Genomic DNA, 20,228 nt, shown 5'->3' with positions numbered 1-20,228 from the left:
TCTCTGCTTCCTTGTCAGTTTATTGTTATACGTTGAGCTTTCACTTTGTCTCTTCGTTTACTTACCTACCAATATCTTCTCTCACGAGTTTCTGCATCCTGTCCTGTCCTGTCCTGTCCTGTCCTGTCCTGTCGAGGTGTGTGAGAGTTGTTTAGAGATTCACCATTGTTCTCTACCCAGTTCATCTGCTGTCCGAGGATCACCGGCTTGCCTGCCATCCGTGAGTTTCATACATTGGACACAGGAGGAGTTCTCAGTTGCTGCTCGCCTCCTTGCCGGCGCTGAGTAACTATTTACTAGGACAGCTTAATTGTTTTCGTTTTGTCAGATCTGCGTCCATTGACGGCAGTCTCCTTATTTCCAGTTACAAAGAAATAAACTCTGTCATTTGCATTACCTCTGCTTTTGGGTCCTCTGTTCGAACTGTGACAGATAGATAGATTAGTTAAAAAGAAAGATGGATTAGTTAGAAAGAAAGAAAGATTAGTTAGAAACAAATAAAGATAGATAGATTAGTTAGAAAGAAAGATGGATTTGTTAGAAAGAAAGATGGATTAGTTAGAAAGAAAGAAAGATAGATTACTTAGAAAGAAAGAAAGAAAGATAGATTACTTAGAAATAAAGATAGATTAGTTAGAAAGAAAGATTAGTTAGAAACAAAGAAAGATAGATAGATTAGTTAGAAAGAAAGAACGATTAGTTAGAAAGAAAGAAAGATGGTTTAGTTAGAAAGAAAGATGGATTAGTTAGAAAGAAAGATGGATTAGTTAGAAAGAAAGAAAGATTGATTAGTTAGAAAGAAAGAAAGAAAGAAAGAAAGAAAGAAAGAAAGAAAGAAAGAAAGAAAGAAAGAAAGATGGATTAGTTAGAAAGAAAGAAAGATTAGTTAGAAACAAAGAAAGATAGATAGATTAGTTAGAAACTAGATGGTAAAGTTTCGCAGACAAACTTTAAGTTGGCTTGAAAAAGCCTAGCCAGAAAGTTTGAAAAAGTTTTAAAATGTTCTAGCATGGTTTAACATGATTTTACCATGTTTCTTGTATGGTTTACCACATTGCTAGCATGATTTAGCATGTTTTAACATGACCATGGATGGATGGATGGATAGATAATCAAGATTAGTTAGGAAGAAAGATTAATTAGAAAGAAAGATTAGTTAGAAATATAGATTAATTAGAAAGAAAGATTGGTTAGAAAGAAAGATAGATTAGTTAGAAAAAAAGCAAGAAAGAAAGATTAGTTAGAACGAAAGAAAGAATAGAAAGAAAGATTAGTAATAAAGAAAGAAAGATTAGAAAGAAAGAAAGATTAGCTAGAAAGAAAGAAAGATTAGTTAGAAAGAAAAAGATTAGTAAGAAAGAAAGATTTGTTAGAAAGAAAGATTAGTTAGAAAGAAAGATTAGAAAGAAAGATTAGAAAGAAAGATAAAATAGTTAGAAAGAAAGAAAGATTAGTTAGAAAGAGAAAGAAAGAATAGTTAGAAAGAACGATTAGTCAGAAAGAAAGAAAGAATAGTTAGAAAGAATGATTAGTTAGAAAGAAAGAAAAGTTAGAAAGTAAGATTAGTTAGAAAGAAAGAAAAGTTAGAAAGAAAGATTAGTTAGAAAGAAAGATAAGTTAGAAAAGAAAGAAAAATAGAAAGATTAGTTAGAAAGAAAGATCAGTTAAAAAGAAAGATTAGATAGAAATAATGAAATATAGATTAGTTAGAAAGAAATATTAGTTAGAAAGAAAGAAAGAAAGAAAAAGAGGTTAGAAAGAAAGAAAGTTTAAAGAAATGTTAGAAAGAAAGAAAGAAAGAATGATTTGAAAGAAAGAAAAATAAGAAAGAAAGATTAGGTAGAAAAATAGATTAGTAAGAAAGAAAGAAAGAAAGAAAGAAAGATTAGTTATAAAGAACGATTAGTTAGAAAGAAAGAAAGATTAGTTAGAAAGAAAGAAAGATTAGTTAGAAAGATTTGTTAGAAAGAAAGAAAGTTTAGATAGAAAGAAAGATTAGTTAGAAAGAAAGAAAGATTAGTTAGAAAGAAACAAAGATTAGTTAGAAAGAAACAAAGATCAGTTAGAAAGAAAGATTAGTTAGAATGAAAGAATGATTAGTTAGAAAGGAAGAAAGATAAGTTAGAAAGAAAAGTTAGAAAGAAATATTAGTTTAAAAGAAAGAAAAATTCGCTAGAAAGAACGATTAGTTAACAAGAAAAAGATTAGTTAAAAATAAAGAAAGATTAGATAGAAATATTAGTTACAAAGAAAGAAAGATTAGTTAGAAAGTTAAAAATAAAAATTAGTTAGAAAGAACGATTAGTTAGAAAGAAAAAGATTATTTAGAAATAAAGATAGATTAGTTAGAAAGAAAGAAAGATTAGTTAGAAAGAAAGACAAAGAAAGAAAGATTAGTTAGAAAAAAATGTTAGTTAGAAAGATTAGTTAGAAAGAAAGACAAAGAAAGAAAGATTAGTTAGAAAGGAAGATAGATAAGTAGAAAGAAGTTAGAAAAATATTAGTTAGAAAGAAATAAAGAAAGATTTGTTAGAAAGAACGATTAGTTAGAAAGAAAAAGATTAGTTAAAAAATTAAGAAAGATTAGTTAGAAAGAAAGCAAGATTAGTTAGCAAGATTAGTAAGAAAGAAAGAAAAACAGATTTGTTAGAAAGATAGAATAGTTAGAAAGAAATAAAGATTAGTCAGAAAGAACGATTATTTAGAAAGAAAGATTAGTTAAAAAGAAAAAAGATTAGTTAGAAAGAAAGATTAGTTAGAAAAAGAAAGATTAGTTTGTTAGAAAGAACAATTAGTTACAAAGATTAGTTAAAAAGAAAAAGATTAGTTAAAAAAGAAAGAAAGATTAGTTAGAAAGAAAGCAAGATTAGTTAGAAAGAACGTCTCGGTTACGTATGTAACCCTAGTTCCCTGATAGGGAACGAGACGCTGCGTCAAACGCTGCGGGAACGCCCCTGCGTTGTGCGTCATGAAGCACGTATGGAATCAGCCCAATGGAGAGATGAAACGTCATAGGCGGGTGACGTCATCGACCAGGAAACTATAAAGCACCCCAAAAACACAAGCGCATTAGCTTCTGATAGGCTTGAAGGAAGCGCTAACGGGAGTGCCGGGAGTATGGCGGAGCGACGCAGCGTCTCGTTCCCTATCAGGGAACTAGGGTTACATACGTAACCGAGACGTTCCCTTTCAAGGGAACTTCGAGCTGCGTCAAACGCTGCGGGAACGCGAATACCCACGTCGCCATAGGACCAAATGACCGTCATGTGAGACTAGCGCACAGAGGACGAGAGCACCTGTGCCCCAGGGGTAGAGCTTAAGTCTAGGTCATAGAACTTAATAAAAGTATGCGGTGAAGACCATCCAGCCGCATCACAAACATCACTCAGGGAAACCCCCGACAAAAGAGCTTTAGAAGCAGCCATACTCCTGGTAGAGTGAGCTCGGACAACCAAAGGTGAAGGCTGGCCAGCCGACTCATAAGCAAGTGAGATAGCCTCAACCACCCACTTGCTCATTCTCTGTTTAGACGCCGGACACCCTTTCCTGGGTGGCCCGAAACATACAAAAAGTTGTTCTGATTTCCTCCACAGGGCAGCTCTGTGGACATAAGCGTCTAATGCCCTAACAGGGCAGAGTGAATTAAGTTTCTCCTGGTCCGATGACATAAATGGAGGAGGACAGAAAGCCTGCAGAACCGTAGGTCTAACAATATTAGTAGGAACCTTAGGAACGTAACCTGGTCTAGGATGCAGAAAAGCTTTAACCATGCCAGGTGCAAATTCCAGGCACGAGGGTGAAACCGACAGAGCCTGCAAATCTCCGATTCTTTTTAGTGAAGAGATAGCAAGCAAAAAGATAGTCTTAAAAGTGAGAAACTTCTCGGGAACTTCTTCGATAGGTTCAAAAGGAGCTAGGGAAAGACCTTCTAATACAATGGCCAGATCCCAAGTCGGCACCCTCGTACGAACTGCTGGCCTCAGCCTCAAAGTGCCACGGAGGAAACGAGTTATAAGCGGGTGTCTCCCAAGAGAAACTCCACTGAAAGGGACGTGGTAAGCAGCTAGTGCCGCCACATACACCTTTAGTGTGGAGGGGGATAACCCTGTGGAGAAGCGATCCTGCAGGAATTCCAGCACTGCACCCACTGGGCAGTTAACTGGGTCCTGCAGGTGTTCTCCACACCAAGAAGTGAAAAGTTTCCACTTCAAGGCATAAAGCTTCCTCGTGGATGGAGCTCTGGAGTTAAGAATGGTCTCAACAACCTCGGTTGAGAGACCGGAGTCTATGAGCTGGGCCCCCTCAGAGGCCAAGCCCACAGTTTCCACAATTCTGGGCGGGGGTGAAGTATCGTGCCCCCGCCTGGGAGAGTAGATCCCTCCTGACCGGGAGCTCCAAAGGAGAACCGTCCAGGAGAGAAATCAGGTCCGCAAACCATACTCGGGCCGGCCAGAACGGGGCTACTAGTAGTAGACTGACCCCGTCCCGGCGGACCCTCTCCAGAACTCCTGGTAACAGAGCAATCGGGGGAAAGGCGTACAGACGTGACCTCGGCCACGGCTGCACCATAGCATCCAACCCCAGGGGGGCTGGAAGAGTGATGGAGAACCACCGATGACAATGAGTGGTCTCCTTGGAAGCGAATAGGTCCACCTCGGCGCGACCGAAACTCAACCAAAGGAGCTCCACCACCTCGGGGTGGAGTCTCCATTCCCCTGGCCTCGGCCCCTGCCTCGACAGGGAGTCTGCTACCACATTCAAATACCCAGGGAGATACATTGCTCTCAGAGATAGTAGCTTCCCTTGGGACCACAGGAGGATCTGACGGGCCAACTTGTAAAGCCGGCGAGACCGCAGGCCCCCCTGATGATTTATATAAGAGACCACCGACGTGTTGTCTGATTGAACTAACACATGATGGCCTCTCAGGTCTGTTAGGAAGTGTTTCAGAGCCTGAAACACAGCCAACATCTCTAGACAATTTATGTGCCACGAAAGATGATGATCCTGCCACAGACCTTGGGCTGGGCGACCACTCATGACCGCCCCCCACCCTGTGAGGGAAGCATCCGTCGTTAGCGTAATGCGACGACAAAGAGCCCCCAGCACAGGACCTTTGGATAGGAACCAAGTTTCTCTCCACATGACCAGAGCACGAAGGCAGCGCCGCGTGACTTTGAACGTGCGGAGCGGATTTCCCCTCGGGGAGAATCCCTTGGTCCTGAGCCACCACTGTAGCGGTCTCATGTACAACAGGCCGCAAGGTATAACGTTGGACGCTGCTGCCATCAGACCCAACAGTCTCTGAAACTGCTTGACAGTGAGTAGCTGGCCTAGCTTCACTTGTTTCACAGCTGAGAGAATCGAAGCGATGCGGGTCGGAGAGAGTCGCGCCCGCATCGATACCGAATCCCAAACGACACCCAGAAAAGTGGTCTTCTGGGAAGGAGATAATACTCTTTTCTTTGCGTTCAGCCTCAACCCCAACTTTCTGATATGAGCGAGGACGACATCTCGATGCCGAACCGCCATCTGCTCGGTCTGAGCTAAAATCAACCAATCGTCGATGTAATTGAGAATACGAATGCCCTGAAGCCTCAGAGGCACTAGTGCTGCATCCATGCATTTCGTGAAAGTGCGGGGAGATAAAGCTAGGCCAAACGGAAGAACCCTGTACTGGTACGCCTCGCCCCCGAAGGCGAACCTCAGGAACTTCCTGTGTTGTGGAAGGATGGACACATGGAAGTATGCGTCCTTCAGATCTATCGTGACAAACCAGTCCTCGGACCTGATTTGAGACACGATCTGCTTGATAGTGAGCATCTTGAATTTTAGCTTCCCTACCGAGCGATTCAATATGCGCAGGTCTAAAATTGGACGCAACCCCCCATCCTTCTTTGGCTGTAATAACCTGACTCCAAACTGGGAGGAGGAACCCGTTCTATAGCCTCTTTTTGAAGGAGCGTTTTCACCTCTTGTTCCAATACCAGAGCCTGCTCGGGGCCCACCACTGTGTGCAGAACCCCTCTGAATTTTGGTGGACGACACCTGAACTGGATAGCATAACCCTTTTCTACTGTCTGCAGGACCCAATGAGATATTTTTGGAAGGCTTTTCCACTCTGCCAGAAATTCTACTAAGGGTACCAGCCTCTCGAGACTGGCCTCTGGTGTAACTTGAGCAGCAGACGCAGCGCCCTGTAACGGCGCACCGGCAGGGAACAACTGGTCTGACCGCTCTGAGACCCTCCTCAGAGGGAGCGAGCGTCCCTCGGGAAAGCGCTCGCTGGGATCGTCTGTGCCCCGGCATAAAGGCGGGGTTGGCAGAACGAGCCCCTGAGGGCACCGAGGAGGAATGGGCACCGTAAAAAGAGGTGAACACCTTTCCGCCTCGGTGGGGACCACCCTCAGCATCCTGAACGGCTTGGCGTCAGGACTTCTTCTTAGCCGCAGCCTTCTTAGCCAATATAACTGTCCTCAGATCAGTTCTACTGGGAGAAGGCTTCGGCTGAGAGTGTCGCGGCTGAGCCCACTGTCCAGCAGGGGGAGCACGAGACGCGACACTCTGCCTCTGCTGCGCTCTATGTGATGAGCTCGAAGACGGCCGGGGCTGCTCCCGCCCAGCAGCCCCAGGGACATGAACTTTAAGGGGAAGAAACTTTTTAAAAGCTGCAGTTTGTTTCTTTTCTTCTTGGAATTTATCGATAACTGAATTCACAGCATCACCAAACAACCCCATGGGAGAAAGAGGAGCATCTAAAAGAAAAGCTTTTTCTCTCTCTTTAATATTAGTCTGATTTAACCACAAATGTCTTTCTGCGGCCACCAGAGCTGCCATAGAACGACCCATTAATTTGGGCGATTCTCTGGTGGCACGCAGGGATAAATCAGCAGCCTGACGCAGTTCGCGAACTACGTCAGTACTGACCTCCTCACTCTCACTCATGTCCCTTAGCAGATCAGCCTGGTATGCCTGCAAGATTGACATAGTATGCAGACATGACGCAGCCTGACCTGCTGCCGAATATGCTTTACCCACCAAAGCCGAAGTGTTTCTTAAAGGCTTGGTGGGTAATGCCGGTGCCTTAAAAGATGATGCTGCTTCGGGGGAGAGATGGCTCGCAAGCGTCTCTTCCACACGAGGCAAAGCACCATAACCATGAGCCTTGGCTCCCATAATATTAGCGTATGTTGAAGTCTGGGGACTAAACACTCTATATGACACCGGTTTTCTCCATGATTTCGACACCTCGGTGTGGAGATCATGGAAAAACGGCAGGCACCGGCGTGGAGGCTGCACACGTGACGGCAAAAATCTCTCATCCAACTTTGATTTAGAAACAGACTCCTGTCTAGTCACTGGCCATTCAATATTAAGTTTTTCAACAGCTCTTGTTAACACCTCCATAAGCTCATCACTCTCAGGAGTGTGGGGTGGCGAATCCTCCACATCTCCCTCAACACTAACAACATCAAGTTCCTCAGAACTGGATAGCTGCAGCATTGGTGCCTCAGCCCGAGCGGAAGAAACCGCAGCGCGTGCTTCCGAACCCGGGACTGAGGCACTGGATCTCACAGGTGAAGGGAGAGATAAGGCAGAGCCCGTCTCAAACCCCGCTGTGAGATCCATCTGCGATCCCCACGATAAGCGCCGCCGCTCTGCCTCGGCAGAAGCGGGACCCGAACCGCGGGGAGCGCGCACCGAACCGCTCTCCTCAAAGAGCGATCGGCGGGAGCGGAGCATCCTTAACGGCAAACGCTCGCAATGCTCACAGTCTGCTCCCTCGAGAGCAAACTGGGCATGCTGAACTCCCAAACAAACAACACAAAGATCATGTGTATCCCCGCTCGTTAAATAACGCGAGCAGGGAGGAACACACTTTCTAAACTGCTGTTCGTCCGCCATAATCTCTCAATATATATATATATATAGGGATAAATTGTTTGTGTGGTGCAGGGTATGTAAGACAGACAATATCACACAGGGACAGATTCACATGTAGCGCGACTGAAAGCACAGAAGCTAATGCGCTTGTGTTTTTGGGGTGCTTTATAGTTTCCTGGTCGATGACGTCACCCGCCTATGACGTTTCATCTCTCCATTGGGCTGATTCCATACGTGCTTCATGACGCACAACGCAGGGGCGTTCCCGCAGCGTTTGACGCAGCTCGAAGTTCCCTTGAAAGGGAATGTATGTTTTAGATATTGAAAAAACTGAGAAAATACCATGATTTCCCCAGGGAGGGAACACTGAGCACAACTAGACTGAAAGTAGTGCGAGAATCAGTTGAACAGGGCAGTGAGAAACAAAAAGGTTGTTATGGCTGCATTCAACATGTGTGAATAGGCAGATAAAAAAGTCGAACTGCCAGGAGAAATAAAGTTTTTACTTCTTCATCCAGTAAATGGATGCATGACATTAGATGTCTGAGAACTTAAATTTACATGATAAGGATTGAAGTAGCAAGCAGCAATAAGGCTGTCTGTGTGAAATAGAGGGAACTGTAAGTGAGAGACTTGATGGAAGAGGGAAGTGAAAAACAAAAAGGTTGGTGTGTGAGATATGTGTGTGGGGATTTTTAGCAAACAATCATGTACTGGTTAGATAATGAAGGAACTGGCATGTAGAGAAAAGAAAGAATTAGCATGTAGAACAGAGGATGCAGAAGGAACTGGACATGTAGGGAAAGATTGAGAAGGAATATAGTAGAAAACTATATGTGATGAAAATAAAATGTCTGACAGAATTTATGGAAGTCAAATTAACTGTATGAAAAATGAGTTTCAGAATAAAAATAAGGCATTGAGTATGATTAACGGGGATTAATGTGATATAAAGATAAGGAATGCTTCATTAAGCAAAATGGGGAAAAATTCTATATTTTAATGGTAAAATAATGATTGAAATTAGGTTTAGTTTTAGTTTGATAACCATTGTGTTTTGAACCTAGGGTCCAGCTATGCTGGGGGTACAGAAACAGGGTTTGCTTATTCACCTCGGTTTCAGGATGTTAGATAAAAGTACTTGTTCTGTAATTAGGGTTGTTGATGATAATACCAAATTAGTAAAATGTAAAGACAACTTTGACCAAAAATTCTGAAAATCAATAATGTATAATGTTGGATATTTGTTGATATTAAGTAATTGAAGCAAAAGATATTGTCTGTTTTATAAATGAAATTATGGGTCGGGGATAATTTCCCTGGACAAGTATGACTGAAGTTAAATGAAAACTTTGTGAAAACAACTTAGAATATTTTGAGCATTTCGATGCAGCTTATTAAAATTAATGTGCGGCCAATGATAATGATGAAGATTATGATTTGGCTATTGTGATTAAATCCGCTACTGGTGGACTGTAAAAGAATACAGAGAACTGCTTAATCAGTGGCTCTGTTTACATTCCTGAATGGGACACACACTGCTTCAAGGGTGTGCAGTAAGTTGGAGCCGTTTGCAAGCTCACAGTGATCAAACTATAGTCAAGGACAGGTGTCTGATGCTGTAGTTGAGGCTGACACATGAACCCACTAGATGACAGAGAGTGTTTTAATTGTGGTCAGCAGGACCATCTAACATGTAACTGTAAATGCCCACCGAGAAGGTGTAATAAACAAAGGGTAATTAAGTGATATAAATTTCTGGTGTTAATGTGGGCTTGAAAGTAGATCAGTGTTTAATATGATGATATTAACATTTTCGTCTGAGAAGGAACAAGAGATAAAAACAAGGTCAAGAGATTGAAGTATTAAAGTGAATCCTTTTAAAGAAAAGATCTATAATAGTAATTTTTAAAAATGAATTGATGAATACAGGTTGATGTAAAATTAATGACTCCAACAAATGTGAGTAGCAAAATATATCAAAGTAACTAACAGGATGATTGTGTTGTAATTAAACATTTAAAAAAGGATTTTAGAGTATATAGAGAGACTAATCTCACAGATGATTTACAATAACTGCAAAAGTATCACAAGCAGAGAGTGCTTGCCTCGTCAAAAAGTAAATCCTAATTGGAGATTGAGAAATGTGAAACGTTATTGAGAACTAGAATAATTATTTTTATGTAAGAACAAATAAGCAGAAGTAGTAGGCTACCGAATTAACAGTTGCTAAATGTAAAATGTGTTGAAAGGCATCTGATTAAACAAACAGCTTGAAAAGTTGACCATGAAAGAGCTAGAAGCTGATGTTTTGCTTTCAAAAGATATGCTTGTGAATTGGCTGTAATGAAACAGTTCGCTTATCTACATCTGATGTGTGCTGTGGCTGAAACAGCCAGTGCGACAGAGACTCAATCTGAGTGGAAATTTGTAATGTCTAAATTCCCTGAGGTGGGCAAAAGACAAATATAAATAATATGTTTATTTGAAACACATGTAATTTCTGGCAAAGATGCCTTAAGCTGGGCTAGAGTTAAAATATGGTAGATAAAGTCTGATGTTAAAAGTTTTATGAAAATGCAGTGTACCAGTCCTGAATGCCTCAGAGTCTCTCTCTGATTCAATGTCAGCTAAAAGCTGTTATCTGAGCCTGTGTCATAAGTAAAGCACAGTGTTTAAGTTGAAAATCATAGACATGGAGAGGTTAAAAGAAATCATTGCCGTTCAGAGGGCAATTTGTATTTGTAAATGGATTTAAGTAAAACCGAATGACTTTAAAGAAGTCTTTAAAATAATAATACAGACCTTAAACGATAGAGGTGACATTTTGATTAGCGTATTTTAGGACCAGTAACAACTTTGTCTCATTTAGTCTCCACCATTCAGGACCGATGGCTCCGGCTACAGATGAAGTACACTGAATGTACGGTTGTGATCTAAATTCACTGAGTATAATCTAAGCAGCTAGGTTTCTGCTTTTAAGATAGTTAATGGATTTAAGTGATTAAATACTGTTGTTATTGACCTGTCTCCCTGTGTGAACACTATTAGGCAATCCGAATGGCCCTGGTGACTCTTGAACGTGCCTTACCTAAGCTCCAGAAAACAGCTGAGGTCTGTTGAAGAGAACTGATTGTGTGATTGGAAAGAGCGGTCACCAGTGGGCACGAGTGACCATCTCGATGACGGGTAAGACCTTCTTTGGCCAGACAGGGGGCAACCTAAGCCAGAGTGGATCACGTAAAGTCATTGGGCATCTCCTGAATGGAGGTGTGTTATGTGAGACAGGTATGAGGGTTGAGCAGGAGCTGTGAGGCCAGCAGCGTACTTATGCCGTTAAGGGGAGATGACGCGGTGACGAGTCACGGCATGTCTCCCCAATAAAGCAAAGCTCCTCTATATATACCACTCGCCGGAAGAAACCGCATTAGTTGTATGGCTTGTTTTTTTATTGTGACAAGCGTCTGCAAATATGCCAGGGGAAAACACCCTGATGGAGATTATAGATAAAGGGCTAACAGGAGTGGGCTTTCAAGAGCCAGCTGAGGCCATGAAGTGATTCCCATTAGTTGTTGTGGAGACAGTAGCAAAACTTTTTATGTACTGGTTTGCCTTATGGGCAAGGAAAAATCATAGTGTTGATTTTGAACTAATAGGTCTATGACATAGTTTTAACTCTTGAAGGTCATTAGGCATGGTGGTGGCTAAAGATGAAGACAGGCTTTTGTAGATTTGAGAAGAGTCTGGATAACAAAGGTGAATGGTAAAAGGTTAATGTAATAAATGTAATATTACAATTTGTCTAAATTACAGTCTTAGGAGGCTGTTGAAAAAGATTATTTGTTTATAGTGAGAGAGACTGCTTGAGTGGAGGAAGGGATGGTAACTGTGTCTGTCTTTCTGTTATCGGCCTGCTAGAGCAAGCTAAAGAACAAAATAGTGATAATGAACCAAAACAACCCAGCTGACTTTGCTAAGATGAAATGAATAATGAACAGACATGCTTTGAAACTGGTTAAGAGACCATGTAAAATTAGGTAAAAGCTACAGTAAAATGTGAAGTTTAAAATCTTACTTAAAAATTAAATCTTTTTAGAGATGATATAATGAAAAGCGAACATTGAAGATGAACAGTTAAAATATGTGTCTAATATGAGTGTGTGTGATGGTGACTGCACTCTATGTCTTGTATGTGTTAGTTTGGGGTACGAATACTGTGTCTGAATAGTGTGTATATTGTGTCATTAACCTCTGGAATGAGGGTTTTATCATTACAGATGGGTTAAGGCTAATGACAAGTTTTAAGGAAGCTAATAGTTTTGAGTCAATCTGATGACAAGATGATGCAGAAAATGGGACGAGCTTTAAATGGATTAGTTATCCAGCTCTGTCTGCTACTGGTAATTATGAATCAATCTATGGATTAAAAGCATTTATGTAAATTGGATTTGTGAAGTTGTAGAGAGATGTCCATCATGGGTTGAGATAAACTAAAATGTTATAGATTTGCAGGCAATAACAAAGTGACATATTGGCTAAGTCAATATCAAATTATCCAGAGAGTCCTTCACATTTATGAATATTGTGAACAAAGGGGGAAAATGTTGTTTGACTGACATTGACGAAGTCTGCACAGCACGACCTGACCTGATAGGGAAAATTGATGACTTTGGAAATGTTTGTAGATGACTGACTTGAGAGACCAAACAACAGGCCTGAAAAGCAGAATACGCTGTGAAACTGAGGGCCGTTGCCTTTCAAATACTCTGATAAGAAGATGTGTTTGTGGCTTTAAGTAATATTTTTGTTTCAGAGGCAGAGAAAGATGTCTGGAGGAATTTTGGCTTTGGGACAACGTTTGGGTTAGTGTTGATGGCAAACTTTATCCAAACACCATTATGTTAGATTGATGCACGAGATGATTCATGCATCAAAAGGGGGGATGGTAACAATTTGGATAACAATTGACAAAATTTGGTTTAATAAGGGACGGTATATGTTGGGAGGACAAGGGGCTTAATAGGGTAAAAGCCTGGCAAGAAGCCATTCTTCTCCCTAACAAAATTGCTGTCTGTAAGTGTGCCGCACACGCTGATAACAAAATTGCAGGACTGTTTCAACAGGAGACGCCAGGGCAGATGCAGCAGCGAAGGCCGTGGCAGCACAGCAGACAAAGGAAACTACGTGTACTTTACTATCTGAAAATAACCTCGACATTTGTTTTTCTTTACAGAGCATGCAGACTTTGATGCAGGGCAGAATGTGCCTAATAAAATAATGGTTATGGATGAATTTGACTAACTATCCTGGCCTGGGTTATTAGTGTGGAAGAAAGAAACAAGGCCACACCTGCGCAGCGCATAACTTAAGATTTTCCTTTTGCAGAATGTCAGGAAGGATTGCAGAAAACAGAACTAATTCTGTTCCAAATGTATACATATTGTGTTGTGGACATGAGCAAAGTGGATTGAGTGTTTTTCATGGTAAAAGGACCCCGAGTGGTATTAAGTGAGCAAGAAATTATCCGGAGATAATGTTTCGGGTTGTTGATTACACAGGTCACACCAAAGGGGACGAGCGGCAAGACAAGCGGTCACTAACAAAATACTTAAGGTCTCCATTCACAGGTGACAGTTCACTCCAGTGGGGGTGCGGTCGTGATTTAAGGGAAAACCTTATAAGGATCAGAAAATGGTTGGAGAGTGTGACACCTGGGTCCAAGCCTCTCACCTACACCAACAGGCCACAACCATCCCATAGTCCATGGGGCGAACGAGATGATCAACACGCCTGGAGGAGGATGTGAACCAACTAATGGTTTAAAAATGTGGTTTTGTGATTATTTTGAGGATTTGATTCGATTAAATCAAAATAGGGCTTAGTATTGATATACACTAGATCAAAAGATTTGATTGGTTACTTATTCATTAGGAAATATTTAAGGAAAATGTTTTTGGGAAGAGAAGATCTATTAATTAATGTAAATTATAGGGATAATTGTTGAAGCTTATTAAGTAGAACCACAGCATATTTGAATTAAAAGTTAAAGGTAAAAGAACACAGAACGTCCGTGGGGCGAACGAGATGATCAACACAACTGATGGTTGAAGTTTAACAGAAGAATCTGTTTTTGTGATGATTTTGTTTGATTGAATCAAACTAGGTATTGATTTGATTGTAAATGTAGAAAATATATTGATTGTGTCCGTAATGGAAATATTAGAGTTAATTTTGAACAACTACATTGGTTAAAAGAATGGATAAAAAAAAAAAAAAAACCTTTTCTGGATAGATTTTATTAAATATGGTGTTAAATAGAGCTTACTAAGTAAAACCATTGGCTGAATCGAGTTAAAAGTTAAGAAAATATGGTTAGGAAAATGGAGGCGATGTATGGAAATGGGCGTGGACTGATGGTAAATGGATAAGATTGGTTAATCTTTGGGGGGTTGGGGGTACTGTACTACCAATTTCAGCGATAGGATTATCAATATTGTTATGTTTACCATGCATTATAATGTGTTTCCAGCTCAGTACAGAGACTGGTTAAAGCTGGGAGTCTGTTCAATTGGATGAACAAAATATGATGATGCAAGTAGTGGGAGCTACTGTGACATGTGTTAAATTGTATGGTTTCCTTTTCTTTTTTTTTCTTTCTATGAATGTTTTTGATATGAACAGAAGGTTAAAAGCTGTGGTTATCCGCTATGTGATGACGTACAAGGAGAGGGGTCGAAATGAGGGATTTTATTCTACTTTATTTCTTCGTATTTCTTAACCTGTTGAAATGCCATGTGGGTTTCAAGATGTTAAATTGATGTGTTTCCTACTTAAACTATACACTATTTCTTGTTTATACTGAGGTGACTGAGGGTCCGACCTAGGTCGGGAGTGCAATAACAGTGCTTATTCATTCAGCCCGGCCGCAGATAAAGTCTTTACTTGCTTGCTAATACTTAAGGGACTATCCCCACAAAAACAGCCTAAGCTTTTTACTTTTCCAAATGTTATTTCACAAATGTTTAAGAGAGTGGTCAGTGAAAACCAGAGATGAAGAGTATAAGTGTGATGATATGACTTAAAATTTGTCTTATTGTTTATTATTGTGATTATGGGTAATCATAATGATAAAAAGTGAGGAGTTGTGGTGGCAATTTTAATGATATTCATTGATCTTTAGTAAAATATAGATGATTCAAATAATGTCACATGTGTGTCTCTCACTTGTAGTGAGAGAAGATTCTGTTTATGTACCTGGGGAGGCAGAAGGGGGAGACACTCCAGAGAACAGACGAAGAAGGACCTCTGACCTAGATGTCAGAAGGCCATTTGGTGCAGGGGAGCTTAGTGGGCCAACTAGTGACGTCTATGGAAAACTACTGGGAGGAAGGCTCTGGGGGGAAGAAGGCCTTGAAACTAAGATAAAAGCTAGTTCAGTCTGTCTGGGGGTGTGTCACTCTTCTGCACAGGGTAACAACTGTGTATTAGACTGCTCCTATTCTTGCAAGAATAAATACTTCTATTTTATATAATTTGACTCTGAGTGTCTCTTACGCAGTGATGTTTGTTTGAGATGAATTTTTGCCACAACAATAGATAGATAGATAGATAGATAGATAGATAGATAGATAGATAGATAGGTAGATAGATAGATAGATAGATAGATAGATAGATAGATAGATAGATAGATAGATAGATAGATAGATAGATAGATAGATAGATAGATAGATAGATAGATAGGTTCATTAGTACATATAGAATGGTAGTTTAATTGAGTCTTGGGCTTCAGGGAGTTTAGATTTGAGTTTTTGTGTTGTACACTGCTGGGCCACCGTAGCCTTGGCTCAATTTGAACTGTTGCAATGAAAGTCAATGGGATTTTTATGATTTTTAATATTAATTCTTAAGAAATCTGAAAGTCAAATCAGTCTGAAAAGATATAGCACACTAAGTCAGAACAGTCTGAAGGTCTGACCCGAGTTTGGAGTTTGTAGAGTTAAAGCTCTAGGAGGAGTAGCAGTCAGAAAATTTTGGTTAAGAAAAAGAAGAAGAAAAAGAATAATAATAAGTTTAAATAGGATTTCAGTAAGTTGGCTTTCACAAGCCAACTTAATAATAAGATTAAATAGGATTTCAGTAAGTTGGCTTTCACAAGCCAACTTAATAATAAGTTTAAATAGGATTTCAGTAAGTTGGCTTTCACAAGCCAACTTAATAATAAGTTTAAATAGGATTTCAGTAAGTTGGCTTTCACAAGCCAACTTAATAACACAAGTTTAACGTTGGATGAGTGTACAGGCCTTGTCTTAGATTATAACATATCCAGTAACGTTAGCATTGGCAGAAGGCAAAGATAACATGGCAAAGTTATCATTTTTTCAATGTCTGCATAAATATTTGGTCTCCACCATTTCCATGTCAATATTACAGAACCTTTGTTTTTCATTCTAAGGTTTTTAAACCAGTAAATAGAATGATTTATATGTTTACTACATTTGGTTGCACAGCCTTTGGCCAAAATATTCATGTTCAAGAACGTCTCAGGTTACGACTGTAACCGATGTTCCCTGAGAACAGGGAACGAGATAATACGTCAACGACATTATGGGGAACGCCTCAGGCGTGACAGGTGTCTGAAATCACTATCAAATCACGTCAATCACATTGACCGGCGACAGCCCGTGAATCATTAGAGTAATGATTAACGTGCGACCTGGAAGTATATAAGGGCGCCTTGCAACATGAAAAATCACCTTATCGTCTGAAGGGACTGTACGGTAGGCAAGCCCCGAGGCATGGCAGGGAGACGTATTGTCTCGTTCCCTGTTCTCAGGGAACATAGGTTACAGTCGTAACCTGAGACGTTCCCTTTCGAAGGGAACTCAACAATACGTCAACGACGTTATGGGGAACGATATACCAACGCTGCCATGCTAAGGGGAGTGCATGCCAAGTGGCAGTGACAACGGTCAGAACCAGCAACTTCAAATGAAACGCCAGAACCACTCACCCTCAGGTCACACTTGGCTGTCAGTGAGAGCATTCCCTACGGTCATAGCACAAGCTACAGCCTCACAGGAAAAACCTTCATAAACATGGTTAAATGAAAGGCCTACCTGGGCCGGCTCCGGGCCTGGAACCATAGCTTCCAATTAGAAGGGGTCCCTTCTAGGGAATGTGGCTAGGGAACCCGAAGGAACCCCAGCCAGTCACTATTCAGGGGAACGTACTCACCCCGAAATGCCACCAGGTCGGCCTGACCTGGTGTCAGTACATAGACACTTAGTCTGGCCAAATCCTGTCTGTCTGAAGACAGAGCCTCTGGACAAATGCCTTAAGTAAGGCATCCAACCCGAGGGACTGCGAAGCTGGCAGAGAACCACTCGGCCCGGATCTCAGAGACGGGATATCCCGGAGAGTATGACTCAGCATAGTACTTTTCAACCCTTGCCAGCGAGGGGAGTTTCTCTACTCGATCCACGGATCAACCCAGTGTCTGTGTTTCAAAACACTGAGGAGGCCTGTGAAGGCCTAAGGGCTGATCTAACTGGGAGGCCTCACGAGAGGCCTACGACCGTCTGAACAGACTCAGGAAGCCGCATGCTCATAGAGACCCTCGTTGAGGGGAGCACAAGGTCTGTCTGGTAGGCAAACCAGGCTGTAGGCAGAAAAGGTTCCGGGAGGGAACCAATAGCAGAGAATGAACACTTGCCAGGGCGCAAGCTCGCCTTCTGCAGCTGCCTATTAAGGCTAGCTGAAACTGATAGCAAGAGACCACTAGCTTCATAAACCCAGCACCACTAGGGAACGTTACAGGGAGGCAGGGAGAGGCCTACTACCTGATAGCCAACGTAAGTGGGAATTCACCTTCAGGGAGGCACGTGAGGCCTACTACCTGATAACCACAGTATGTGGTGTGCTCACCTTCAGGGAGGCCCAGAGAGGCCTACTACCTGATAACCACAGTATGTGGGGTGCTCACCTTCAGAGAGGCCAAGAGAGGCCTACTACCTGATAACCACAGTACGTGGGAACTCACCTTCAGGGAGGCCCGGTGAGGCCTGCTACCCTACAACCACAGTATGTGGGGAGCTCACCTTCAGGGAGGCCTGGAGAGCCCTACTACCTGGTAACCACAAACTGTGGGAACTCACCTTCAAGGAGGCCTGGTGAGGCCTACTACCTGACCGTTCTCATTCAAGGAGGCCTGGAGGAGCCTACTACCTGATAATCACAGTATGTGGGAACTCACCTTCAGGGAGGCCTGATGAGGCCTAGTACCTTTGACAGCCAAAATATTTGGGAGCCCACATCCTAAGGAGGCCCAGAGCGGCCTACTACCTGACAGCCACAATATTTGGAAGCTCACATTCAGGGAGGCCCAGAGAGGCCTACTACCTGATAGCCAACGTAAGTGGGAATTCGCCTTCAGGGCGGCCGGGTGAGGCCTACTACCTGATAACCATCTTAAGTGGGAATTCACCTTCAGGGAGGCCTGAGTGGCATACTACCTGATAACCACTGGTAGCTTTGAGCCCTGAGTCCGGGTGATAGTATAAGGTGGCCTGCTAAGGCCAGCCAGCTGGGGACTCGCCTATCAGGGAGGCCTGGTCGGGCCTACTAGCTAATAGCAAGTCATATTCTGCCATAAAGTACACTGTTGGGAACCATACTACACAAGCATAATTTACTAATGGGCTTCCAGTAGCTGTCACGTGATAATCAGGAAACATAAAGAGGACTCAATTGCAGGAAAATAAAAGGTAAGATTTTAATTAACAAGCTAAACAAAATACAAAGTACAAACAAAACTCCCACGTGGGGGGAAAAACCAGAACAATACTAACAAGGCAAAAACACTAGGAACAAGAAACAGGAACTTAGACAAACGAACCAGCCCCGGACTGAAAACACAAAGGAGGCTATAAAGGAAACACACACAGGAGGGTAACGAGACAACAGGTGAGGAATGTTAATTACTAAACAGATAACAAGAAGGGAGGAGCTAACAATTAGACAAAGCACATGGCACAGGAATAATCAGGAGCCATGTGCTCACATGAAACTAGACTAAGATAAACACGACAGACAGGAAATGTCACCACACAGAACTAGTAACAAAAGCAGAACCATGACATTACTCCCCCTCAAAGGGGACGCCACCTGGCGTCCCAAACTCAGGGACATCAAACAAAACCAAAAACACACAAGAAAACAAACAGACCAGACAACCACATCAGAAACACTAAAACAGGGAGGGAACCCAAACCAGTCCATAATCGCATAGCGGTAAAAAGTCCAAGAAGGCCAGGGAGGGATGGGAGGGTTAAACCAGGTAGTGCAGGCCTACAGGGTGAAGCAGGCTGTGTAGGCGGCCAGGGCGGAACAGTCCGTGCAGGCGGCCAGGGCGAAGCAGGCCGTGCAGACGACCATGGCGGCCCCGGTTGTACCGACGACCAGGGCGGAGCAGATTTGATAGACGGCCAGGGCGAAGCAGGCCGTGCAGACGACCATGGCGGCCCCGGTTGTACAGACGACCAGGGCGGAGCAGATTGCACAGACGACCCAGGCGAAGCAGGTCGTGCAGATGACCAGGGCGGAACAAGCTGTTCGGGCGATCCTAGTGAAGAAACCCTCTCGGACGGCCCAAGAACAGTCTCTGGATCGGCAGACATAGCATGAACAGTCTCTCTATCAGCAGATATGATAGGAACAGTCTCTAGATAGGCAGCCGTGACCTGAACAGTCTCTGTATCAGCAGATGTGACCGTAACAGTCTCTGAATCCTCAGACTTGACCTGAACGATCTCTGGATCAACAGACGTGGTGGGAACATTCTCTGAATCATCAGACGTGACCTGAACAGTCGTCTCTGGACCATCAGACGTAACGGGAACATTCTCTGAATCATCAGACGTGACCTGAACAGTCTCTGGATCATCAGACGTGACCTGAACAGTCTCTGGATCATCAGACGTGACGAGGACATGCTCTGAATCATCAGAAGTAACCTGAACAGTCTCTGGATCATCAGACGTGATGGGAACATTCTCTGAATCATCAGACGTGACGGGAACAGTCTCTGGATCATCAGACCTGACCTGAACAGTCTCTGGATCATCAGACGTGATGGGAACATTCTCTGAATCATCAGACGTGTCGGGAACAGTCTCTGTATCATCAGACGTGACCTGAACAGTCTCTGGATCATCAGACGTGACCTGAACTCTCTTCTTCCTCCGCTTTCGTGAGCGGGTAGTCTCTACCAGCTGCTCTACAACCCCTGAGGTCTTAGCAGGAAGAGTAAAGCCCTCTGGAACCCTTAAGAAGGATCATCCAGGACC

Source organism: Siphateles boraxobius, unplaced genomic scaffold, assembly GCF_051911475.1.
Source record: "Siphateles boraxobius isolate OS27281-9 unplaced genomic scaffold, OSU_SipBor_1 12, whole genome shotgun sequence".
Lineage (NCBI taxonomy): Eukaryota > Metazoa > Chordata > Actinopteri > Cypriniformes > Leuciscidae > Siphateles > Siphateles boraxobius.
The sequence above is the reverse complement of the archived record's forward strand: the minus strand, read 5'-3'. Positions refer to the sequence as shown.